Here is a 12312-nt window from a genome sequence, read left to right as displayed (position 1 = left end):
TACGGTTCAATTCCCTGAAGTCGATGCAGGGTCGAAACGAACCGTCCTTTTTACCCACGAAGAAGAACCCCGACCCAACTGGAGACTGTGAAGGTCTGATAAATCCCTTAGCCAAGTTCTCCTGAATGTACTCTGCCATAGCCTGAGTCTCAGGACGTGACAGGGAGTACAACCTGCTCTTGGGAAGCTTAGCATTTGGCAACAAATCAATGGCACAGTCATAGGGGCGATGGGGAGGTAGTACCTCTGCAACTTTTTTGGAGAACACGTCCGCAAAATCTACATAACACCCTGGCAATCCTGGCAAACTTAGCTGCGAGAGCCTGACTGGAAGGCTCAAGCAACTCCTGAAACAATCAGTACCCCAATTAAGAATCTCCCCAGAGACCCAGTCAAATTGAGGATTGTGGGCCCTTAACCAGGGTAACCCCAACACCAATGGGGCAAAAGTACAGACAGTCACATAAAAGGACAATTTTTCAGAGTGTGTGGCTCCAATAAACAAAGAAATCTGGCTAGTGCAAGAGGTAATTTTACCTTGGGATAATGGTTCCCCGTTTAACCCACAAATCTCAATTTCCGATGCCAAGGGTACTAAGGGAACAGAGTGTTTCAGGGCGAATTGGCGGTCCATAAAAACCCCGTCGGCCCCACTGTCCACAAAGGCCTCAGTCTTGACAGTTTGACCGAGGATCTTCAAGGTCACCGGAATGATAAAAGTCTTCTTGGGAAATTCTGACTTCTGGCCTGACAGGATATTTCCCATCACCCTCAGGCCCTGAAGTTTTCCGGCTTTTCTGGGCATGATACTACCACATGACCTTTATTCCCACAGTACAAACACAACCCCTGCTGTCTCCTCCACGTCTTCTCACGCGAGGAGAGGCGGGTAGCCCCAATCTGCATAGGCTCCTCAGAAAATTCCTCAGAGTCTGAGGTTCCCTTGGGAAGGAAGGAAATCTCAGTCTCCCTTTCAAGCCTACGCTCTCTCAGCCGTCTATCCACCCGGATGGATAACTGCATGACCTGATCCAAGCTATCAGGCAAGGGATATTGTACCAGTTGGTCCTTTATCTGGTTAGAAAGACCTCTTCGGTACTGGTGTCTCAGGGCTGGGTCATTCCACTGGGTATCATGGGCCAACCTCCGAAACTCCGTACAGTAAACCTCAACTGGCCTTCGCCCTTGCTTAAGGATCGAAATCTGAGCCTCGGCTGAGGCCGTCTTGTCAGGGTCATCATACAACATGCCCAGTGCCGTAAAAAAAGCATCAACACTTTTAAGCGACGGACAGTCAGGCTGCAACCCATATGCCCAGACCTGTGGGTCTCCTTGTAGCAAGGAAATCACTATGCCCACCCGCTGAATCTCCGACCCAGAAGACTGAGGCCTAAGCCGGAAGTATAGCTTGCAGCTCTCCTTGAAACAAAAGAACTGCGAGCGATCTCCAGAAAAACGATCCGGGAGATTTACTTTCGGCTCCTTAACCCCTGCAGGTGCTGCTGCTGCGGGAGCTCCGCCAGCAGCCTGGGAGGTGTGCATTTTAATGGACAAATCATTAAATTGTCGAGTCAGGACCTGCACCTGATCGACCACCTGTTGCAACGTATTTTGAGGGGTATGCTCCATATTCCCACAAAATTTCAACAGGAGTATTAGGCTGCTGAATATGTTATGCACACCAGTGCCTGCAGGAAAGTACTGGTGTCAGAACTGTTATGCACTCCAGTGTCTGCAGGAATGTACTGGTGTTTGAACTGTTATGCAAAACAGATGGACTCACAGACAAACTGGGGGATATGACATAATGTACACAGAAGGTGATAGGGTAACAAAATACACACAAAGTGAACAGAGAAGCCCAGAGGCTAAGGAACTGGGTATCTCCCTTGTATTAGAACTGCTCAGATGGAAAAGCAAGATGTTGTGTTTTAATACGTAGAGAACCCGAAATGCTGTTGCTAAGGGCAACAGCAAAACCCTAAAGGGTTACCAACGGGTGTGGCAGTAAACTCCTTGGTCAGAGATGGAATGATAGACACAAGGAGAATCTCCACAATCCTAATTCTCACTTGCAGTGCACAGGTTTTAGCTTACTGCCACTAAACTGACCCCTGACACCTAGCACAGTGAGACAGGATTAGACAGGCAAGTCTTAGAATACAGCCGCAAACTTGCTAAGTTCACAGAGTAGTAACAGAACCCCAGCAAGCTAAAAGACTGACTCCAGTCTTACTGCTAGGTCTGGATTGGCAGAGTGTAATACCAAATCCCCAGGCCTATTTGCAGTAAGCAACAAACAAATACAAAGCTACACAGTACTGGCTAACTTTCATGAACTGACTAACCAACAAAGATTCAGCAGCATCTGCTTACCCTGAAAAGAGGCCTTATAAAGCAGGTGCTGTCCACGCCCCACTCAGACCTCACAGACTGTGAGCACAAAAACCAGCACCGGATCCCCTGCCGTGCACAGAGCCTATAACCACTGCACAGCAAAAGACCCGAACCGGAGTATCAGCTGCGCTCAGGTTACACCACTAGCACTTGTCTCCCGGTTGCCATGACGACGTGGCAGCACAGGGCAGGAGACCCTAACAGTCGGCCACTTGAGTCGCTTAGCTTAACCATCCAGCGATATTGGTGCACCTCCTTTTTTCTTTGCATCATGTGCTGTTTGGGACTGTTTTTTAAATCTGCCATCCTGTCTGACACTGCAGTGCCACTCCTAGATGGGCCAGGTGTTTGTGTCGGCCACTTGGGTCGCTTAGTTTAGCCACACAGCTACCTCATTGCACCTCTTTTTTTCTTTGCATCATGTGCTGTTTGGGGACTATTTTTTAAATCTGCCATCCTGTCTGACACTGCAGTGACACTCCCAGATGGGCCAGGTGTTTGTGTCGGCCACTTGGGTCGCTTAGCTTAGTCACACAGCGACCTTGGTGCACCTCTTTTTTTCTTTGCATCATGTGCTGTTTGGGGACTATTTTTTGAAGTGCCATCCTGTCTGACACTGCAGTGCCACTCCTAGATGGGCCAGGTGTTTGTGTCGGCCACTTGGGTCGCTTAGCTTAGTCATTCAGCGACCTCGGTGCAAATTTTAGGACTAAAAACAATATTGTGAGGTGTGAGGTGTTCAGAATAGACTGGAAATGAGTGGAAATTATGGTTATTGAGGTTAATAATACTATGGGATCAAAATTACCCCCAAATTCTATGATTTAAGCTGTTTTTGAGGGTTTTTTTGTAAAAAAAAAAACACCCGAATCCAAAACACACGTGAATCCGACAAAAACATTTCAGGGAGGTTTTGCCAAAACGCGTCCGAATCCAAAACACGGCCGTGGAACCGAATCCAAAACCAAAACACAAAACCCGAAAAATGTCCGGTGCACATCACTACTTACGACCCAGTTTTTGACCCTGCACCCCAGATCTTGGCCACCACACAAAAGGAAAAATTCAACCATATTATGCCCCACACAGTAATACCCCCTGCACCATATTAAGCTGTACATAGTAATGCCCTTTGCACCATATTAAGCAATATACAGTAATGCCCTTTGCACCATGTTAAGCCATACACAGTGATGCCCCTTGCACCATTTTATTCCCCACACAATAATACCCCTGCGCCATTTTGGGAGGGATTTTTTCACAGCATTATATGCATCCGGCCAGACTGCATAGAATACTGCACACACTGGCTGCGGGCCAGTACCTCATGCGATTGCATAAAAATTGGTGAAATACTGTATGTTTAATTGCTCTTATAGTATATGTTTTCTTTATATTGCTATGGATAATTTATCTTTTAAGGCAAAATGGAATAAAAGTTAGTATGTTTTAATAATCTACACAGGGATTGGATATCTGCATACTCAAACCAATGTAATATGGATGTTTCTATTTCTAATATATCTTTTTAGTTCACAGCCCCTTTTAATATTATGGTCAATAATTATCCAGTAAGGGGGGCTGTCAACTACAGTATGTAAGGCATGTAACAGTTTTGGAAAAAAGGAGAGAGAGTCTGTGTTGTTGACGCACATGGAGAATAAAAAAATATTAATATTTAAAATATAATTTTTATTGTTCTTTTAATTAAATTTATGTGATTATAGTTTACATATTGATCCTAGACTACAGTGAAACATAGAAGTTAAAATGAACAAACATTACATTCATGTGAATGAAGAGAAAATAAAGTTGGTGAATTAAAGATTTAAAATGTGTCCATGTGCAGTTATTTGTTTGGTATGTTGTATTTACATTTATTAATTATAATGTAATACAGGTTGAGTATCCCATATCCAAATATTCCGAAATACGGAATATTCCTAAATACAGACTTTTTTGAGTGAGAGTGAGATCGTGAAACCTTTGTTTTTTGATGGCTCAATGTACACAAACTTTGTTTAATACACAAAGGTATTAAAAATATTATATTAAATGACCTTCAGGCTGTGTGTATAAGGTGTATATGAAACATAAATGAATTGTGTGAATGTACACCCACTTTGTTTAATGCACAAAGTTATAAAAAATATTGTATAAAATTACCTTCAGGCTGTGTGTATAAGGTGTATATGAAACATAAATGTATTCTGTGCTTAGACTTAGGTCCCATCGCCATGATATCTCATTATGGTATGCAATTATTCCAAAATACGGAAAAATCCGATATCCAAAATACCCCTGGTCCCAAGCTTTTTGGATAAGGGATACTCAACCTGTATTATGGATAATGAGGTCATCAGATTCACCCGTGCCTCACGGTTTTACACTAGATACCCTAAATGTGTTAAATCTATATCAGAGTTAATCCTAGGAATGTCCCCATATATATAATATTGTCACCAAATTGCCACTCTCTAATAAATACCTCAGATGAAAGCTCCTTATTAGTTAGAGGCTAAAAGTGCAAGTAATTGTGATTATGGGTCCTAATTCCAAGTGGGGGATCATCATAGGTATTCAGTTCAATTTTTACGTTTCCAAGCATATGGTATTCTCCGATTGATTTTTGTGTCTCACCGAATATTTGTATAAGGGCTGTCAGCTTCCTGATTAAAAGAACAATAAAAGTTATATTTTAAATATTATTAAAAAATTTTCTCCTTGTGCGTCAGCAATACAGACTCCCTCTCCTTTTTTCCAAAACTGTTACATGTTTTAATTATCTCCCTGTTAGAGTGTGCCCCTTTTGTTAGGGTACTTTCTGTACCCTTGTTTGCATATTATATATGCTCTTTGGTGCACCTCTTTCTGAGCCTATTTGATGGTGGATTGGATTTTGTACAGTATGTTTTGGTGGAATATCATTACAATTCTGTATATACCAACTATCTCCTTTACTTTGCCATTCCCTCCAATATCGTAGAACAAATCGGAATAAATTAGGAAAGGGGGCATAGTCATGGGTAAAGGGGCAGGTCCCCACAGCGCTGCCATAGGAGTCTATAGGAATAGGGAAACGCTGAATCCGGTACAAAGCCCCTTTTGGCTGGTACAGACCCCAAAAAAACAGTACTGTACCAGCCAAAAAGGTACCGTTGAAAGGTATGCTTTGCTATAATCCTATTCCCTTTTCCATATGCCTGGCTTCAGTCTAAGCCAGTGGTTCTCAAACTGTGTGCCGTGGCTCCCTGGGGTGCCTCGGGACACTTGCAGGGGTGCCCTGGGTTGGTGGTCCAGCACAAATTAAAATTGTTTATGGTCAATATAATAGGCAAAACCAGTGCTGGTGGCTGCCAATCATAAAATATGTGGACAAACAGAAGCGAATCCTGTCCCTCACCACACAATTAAAAAGGGGATTTTAATACCTACTGGTAAATCCTTTTCTCTTAGTCCGTAGAGGATGCTGGGGTTACCATTAGAACCATGGGGTATAGACGGTATCCGCAGGAGACATGGGCACTTTAAGACTTTGAAAGGGTGTGAACTGGCTCCTCCCTCTATGCTCCTCCTCCAGACTCCAGTTGTAGGAACTGTGCCCAGGGAGACAGAGTTTTCAAGGAAAGGATTTATTGTTAAAGTAAGGTGAGATTCATACCAGCTCACACCTCATGCATGCCGCACAACGTGGCATTTAACAGAACACAAGCCAACGGCATGACCAATAACAGCAACATGCTGACAATAAACTAACACAACATGTGTGTAACCACAACTAATAACTGCAGATACAGTACGCACTGGGACGGGCGCCCAGCATCCTCTACGGACTAAGAGAAAAGGATTTACTGATAGGTATTAAAATCCCCTTTTCTCATACGTCCTAGAGGATGCTGGGGTCACCATTAGAACCATGGGGTTATACCAAAGCTCTAGAACGGGCGGGTGAGTGCGGATGACTCTGCAGCACCGAAAGATCAAATTTTAGGTCAACTTCGTCCAAGGTATCAAACTTGTAAAACTTAGCAAAAGAGTTTGATCTAGACCAAGTAGCTGCTCGGCAAAGCTGTAACGCTGAGACCCCCCGGGCAGCTGCCCAGGACGAGCCCACCTGTCTAGTAGAATGGGCCTTCACTGAGTTCAGTAACAGCAATCCTGCCGTGTAATGAGCACGCTGAATCGTACCGCAGATCCAGCGCGCAAAGGTCTGCTTGGAAGCAGGACACCCAATCTTGTTGGGAGCATACAGGACAAACAGAGCCTCTGTTCTCCTAATCTGAGCAGTTCTGGCGACATAAATCTTCAAAGCTCTGACCACATCCAGAGACTTTGACTCAGCGAAGGCGTCAGTAGCCACAGGCACCACAATAGGTTGGTTCATGTGGAAAGAGAAAACCACCTTCGGTAGAAATTGCTGACGTGTCCTCAATGCAGCTCTATCCTCATGGAAGATCAAATAAGGGCTCTTGTGAGACAAGGCCGCTAACTCAGACACCCGCCTTGCAGATGCCAAGGCCAACAGGATGACCACATTCCAAGTGAGGGATTTCAAGTCCACCTTCTGTAAAGGTTCAAACCAATGTGATTGAAGGAACTGCAACACCTCATTAAGATTGAAGGTTGGATGTGCAACACGCCTTTCACGAAAGTCTGAACTTCTGGAAGGGAGGCCAATTGTTTCTGAAAGAAAACCGATAATGCTGAAATCTGTACCTTAATTGAGCCCAATTTTAGGCCCCCATCCACACCTGCTTGTAGAAGATGGAGAAAACGTCCTAGCTGAAACTCTTCCGTAGGAGCTTTCTTGGATTCACACCAAGAAACATATTTTCTCCAAATACGGTGGTAATGTCTAGACGTTACCCCTTTTCTGGCCTGAATAAGTGTGGGAATTACTTCACTGGGAATACCCTTACGGGCTAGGATTTGGCACTCAATCGCCATGTCGTCAAACGTAGCCGCGGTAAGTCCTGATACACGCATGGCCCCTGTTGTACCAGGCCCTCTCGCAGAGGAAGAGGCCAGGGATCTCCTATGACTAATTCCTGAAGATCTGGGTACGAAGCCCTCCTTGGCCAGTCTGGGACAATGAGGATCGCCCGAATCTTTGTTCTTCTTATGATCTTTAGAACTTTTGGAATGAGAGGAAGTGGAGGAAATACATACACCGACTGAAACACCCACGGTGTCACCAGTGCAACCACTGCTATTGCTTGAGGGTCTCTCGACCTGGAACAATATCTCTGAAGCTTCTTGTTGAGACGAGATGCCATCATGTCTATTTGAGGAACTCCCCAACGACTTGTCACCTCTGCAAAGACTTCTTGGTGGAGGCCCCACTCTCCTGGATAGAGATCGTGTCTGCTGAGAAAGTCTGATTCCCAGTTGTCCACTCCCAGAATGAAAATTGCTGACAGAGCTTTTGCATGTCTTTCTGCCCAGAGGAGTATCTTTGTCACCTCTGCCATTGCTGCTCTGCTTTTTGTTCCGCTTTGACGGTTTATGTACGCTACTGTTGTTACATTGTCCGACTGGATCAGTATGAATAGATCTCGAAGAAGATGTTCCGCTTGAAGAAGGCCATTGTAAATGGCCCTTAACTCTAGAACATTTATGTGGAGACAAGTTTCCTGACTTGACCATCTTACTTGGAAGTTTTCTCCCAGCGTTACTGCCCCCCAGCCTCGGAGGCTTGCATCCGTGGTTATTAGGATCCAGTCCTGGATCCCGAACCTGCACCCCTCTAGGAGGTAAGAGCTGTGCAGCCACCACAGGAGTGAGACCCTGGTCTTGGAAGACAGGATTATCCTCTGGTGCATGTGTAGGTGGGACCCGGACCATTTGTCCAACAGGTCCCACTGGAACACTCTGGCATGGAACCTGCCAAACTGAATGGCCTCGTAGGCCGCAACCAACTTCCCCAGCAACTGAATGCATTGATGAATTGACACTCTTGCTGGTTTCAGAACTTGTTTGTCCAGACTCTGAATCTCCCGAGCCTTTTCCACTGGAAGAAAAACTCTCTGATTGAAGAACTGTCAGGGAGAGTGCAATGTTTTGCACCAACTGGTCCCTGGATCTCGCCTTTATCAGGAGATCATCCAAGTATGGGATAATAGTGACTCCTGTTTGCGAAGGAGAACCATCATTTCCGCCATCACCTTGGTGAAAATCCTCTGAGCCGTGGATAGACCAAACGGCAACGTCTGAAATTGGTAATGACAATCCTGAATCGCAAATCTCAGGTAAGCCTGATGCGGAGGATAAATGGGAACATGTGAATAGGCATCCTTTATGTCCACCGAAACCATGAAATCTCCTTCCTCCAGACTGGAGATCACTGCCCTGAGAGATTCCATTCTGAATTCAGACATCTTCAGGTAGAAATTTAGGGATTCCAGGTTTAGGATTGGTCTGACTGAGCCATCCGGCTTCTGGACCACGAAAAAGCTTGAATAAAAGCCTTCTTCCTGTCGTGACGGGGGAACCAAGATAATGACTTGATTCTGACACAACTTTTGTATAGCCTCGCTTACTACCTCCCTGTCCGGAGGAGAAACTGGTAAGGCCGATTTGAAAAATCGGCGAGGGGGAACGTCTTGAAACTCCAGTTCCTACCCTTGGAACTGACTGAAGAGTTTTAGACGTGCCCCCACCGGTGCGGACTCCCGCAAGAGAGCCACCACGTCATGAGGTGGATTTGGCAGAAGCAGGGGAAGACTTCTGCTCCTGCGAACTCGACAAGGTTGTTGATTCTTTACCTCTTCCCCTCCCTCTACTAGCAAGGACGGAAGAGCCTCGCCCCCTTCTGTATTGATTGGGCCGAAAGGACTGCATTTGATAGTGGTGCGTTTTCTTTTGTTGCTGAGGAACATAAGGCAAGAAATATGACTTACCCGCGGTAGCCGTAAATACCAAATCATCGAGGCCATTCCCAAACAAGACACCATCTTTATATGTGAGAGACTCCATACTTTTCTTGGAGTCTGCATCAGCATTCTATCGGTGAATCCGCAATGCTCGCCTATCCGAAACCGCCATGGCATTGGCTTTTGATCCCAAAAGGCCAATATCTCTCGCAGGTTCCTTTAGGTATGCTGCAGCTTCCTTGATATAACCCAGCGTCAAGAGGATGCTATCCCTATCCAGTGTATCTATGTCAGATGACAAGTTATCTGCCCACGTTTCAATAGCACTACTCACCCACGCAGATGCAATGGCAGGTCTGAGCAGCGTACCTTTGGTCGCATAAATGGATTTTAACGTAGTTTCTTGCTTACAATCTGCTGGGTCCTTAAGGGCCGCCGTGCCCGGTGCTGGGAGAGCCACCCTTTTAGACAAACGTGACAGGGCCTTGTCCAAAATGGGGGGTGACTCCCACTTTTCCCTATCCTCAGAGGGAAACGGATAAGTCACCGGAATCCTTTTAGGGATTTGAAACTTTCTGTCAGGGTTTTCCCAGACTTTTTCAAATAGAGCGTTCATGAAAGGGAGGAACATCACCTCCGGTTTCTTTTCTTTATACATACAGACCCGTTTATCAGGAACAACAGGGTCCTCAGTGATATGCCATACATCTTTTATAGCCACAATCATGTACTGAATGCTCTAACTCAAGAGAAAGGACCCAGAGAGGATCCCCAGAAAACACAAAATCCCTTTGTGGAGCACTCTTTTACAGAAGATAATTGATAATTTGACTTAAAACATAACTTTTACTTTCTTGTCTAAAAAACTGAAACTTGAACAATGTAAAGACATACAATACACATAAAATATACAATAAGAAGCTCAATAAAAATTCTTTGGTGGTGGTGTTGTTTTCAAAGATAAATATTTGAATTCATATAGCACGACAATTCAAAGAGCATTAATCATTTTGATATTAATTTAACACTTTGTCCAGCTTATAGGTACTCCTTCATTCTCCGTTAGCATATATCAGCATGATTGGCAAATAAATATCATTGACATAGACCAATTTAATTGAATATGCCACAGGTATTTATAATGGTAAATATATTATCAAAAAATATACACTTTTTCCACATAGGTGAACTGTAGCCAATTATTCACTAAAGATGACATCATCAGCCAACCAATTTGCATATCTAATTTGTATAGGCACCAAACATCAAAAGGAATTTCTCTCAATAAACCCTATAGAGGAACAAAAAGTTCTTAATGTGTTGTGGCTATAATTCAATGATATCTATTAGTATGCCACAATTTCAAACAACTTAGTTCAGCTGGTATATTGTAACAAATGCAATAACACAAGGGTTATCTGTGTCTCAAATCTTAGATGGATAGGGACAATGTAAAATTATACTGCCCCTTCTGCTGCCTCCGTCTTCAAAATGAACATTCAATGATTCAATATATCCATTAGTATGCCACAATTTGAAACAAGTTCGTTCAGCTGGTATATTGTAACAACCAAATGCTATCTGTGTCTTAAATCTTAGATGGATAGGGACAGTGTAAAGTTATACTGCCCCTTATGCTGTCTCCGTCTTCAAATAAACATTCAATAATTCAATATATCCATTAGTATGCCACAATTTGAAACAAATTCGTTCAGCTGGTATATTGTAACAATTAAATGCAATAACATAAGGGTTATCTGTGTCTCAAATCTTAGATAGATAGGGACAGTGTCAAGTTATGCTGCCCCTTCTGCTGCCTCCGTCTTCAGATGAGCGGACGGAGGTGAGAGCGGGACATACAAAAACACTGTCCGAAAGATAAGATAGAAGTGAACGGCCCTTGCTCCCGTGTGTGGTGTTAGGTGGCCCTGATTACACTAGGCATTGCAGGGACCAAATTCGCCACCGGGAGTAGAGCAGACACTGAAAAAGAGAGCGATATGCCTATACATTTAGATTGCACATAGTAATTTATACAGAACTATTTTATTAAACAGTGTTGCTATTATAAAGTGCTTTTATGCAAAAAAGAGAACAGCACTAAATATATTGCTGTTGTTATCCTGGGATAATAATAGCTGCTGTTTATAGTATGGTCTTGAAATGAAATTACAAAATATATTTATATTTTGACCATATCAGATAATACAAAGTGTTGGCTACAGAATCTACCTTACATATGCACCCACATGTTAGATTTATACATATAGTATGCTTAAGTTAGGACAGCATGAGAGTCCGCTGCCCCTTCTGCTGCCTCCGTCTTCTATGAGCGGACGGGGGTGAGAGCGGGGCATGCAGCACGCTGACCTGAAACAAAGGTGCAGTGAGCGGCTCCGTCTCCCGTGCGGGAGGGGAACGGACACCTGAGGGGAGAGAGAGAGAGCCAGAACGCGTTTCACCACGGAGGGCTTAATCACCTGTGAGGCTCACAGGTGATTAAGCCCTCCGTGGTGAAACGCGTTCTGGCTGTCTGCTGATTCCCCGCTGCAGGGGGGACAGCATTTGCACGACTACACTCTCCGGCTTTTATGGTCAGGTACTTCTTTCTCTCTCTCCTCTCAGGGGTCCGTTCCCCTCCCGGCGGCGAATTCGGTCCCTGCAAAGCCTAGTGCAATCAGGGCCGTCTAACACCGCGTACGGGAGACGGAGCCGCTCACTGCACCTTTGTTTCAGGTCAGCGTGCTGCATGCCCCGCTCTCACCCCCGTCCGCTCATAGAAGACGGAGGCAGCAGAAGGGGCAGCGGACTCTCATGCTGTCCTAACTTAAGCATACTATATGTATAAATCTAACATGTGGGTGCATATGTAAGGTAGATTCTGTAGCCAACACTTTGTATTATCTGCTATGGTCAAAATATAAATATATTTTGTAATTTCACTTCAAGACCATACTATAAACAGCTATTATTATCCCAGGATAACAACAGCAATATATTTAGTGTTGTTCTCTTTTTTGCATAAAAGCACTTTATAATAGCA

This window comes from Pseudophryne corroboree, chromosome 2 (assembly GCF_028390025.1).
Source record: "Pseudophryne corroboree isolate aPseCor3 chromosome 2, aPseCor3.hap2, whole genome shotgun sequence".
NCBI classification, from domain to species: domain Eukaryota; kingdom Metazoa; phylum Chordata; class Amphibia; order Anura; family Myobatrachidae; genus Pseudophryne; species Pseudophryne corroboree.
The sequence above is the reverse complement of the archived record's forward strand: the minus strand, read 5'-3'. Positions refer to the sequence as shown.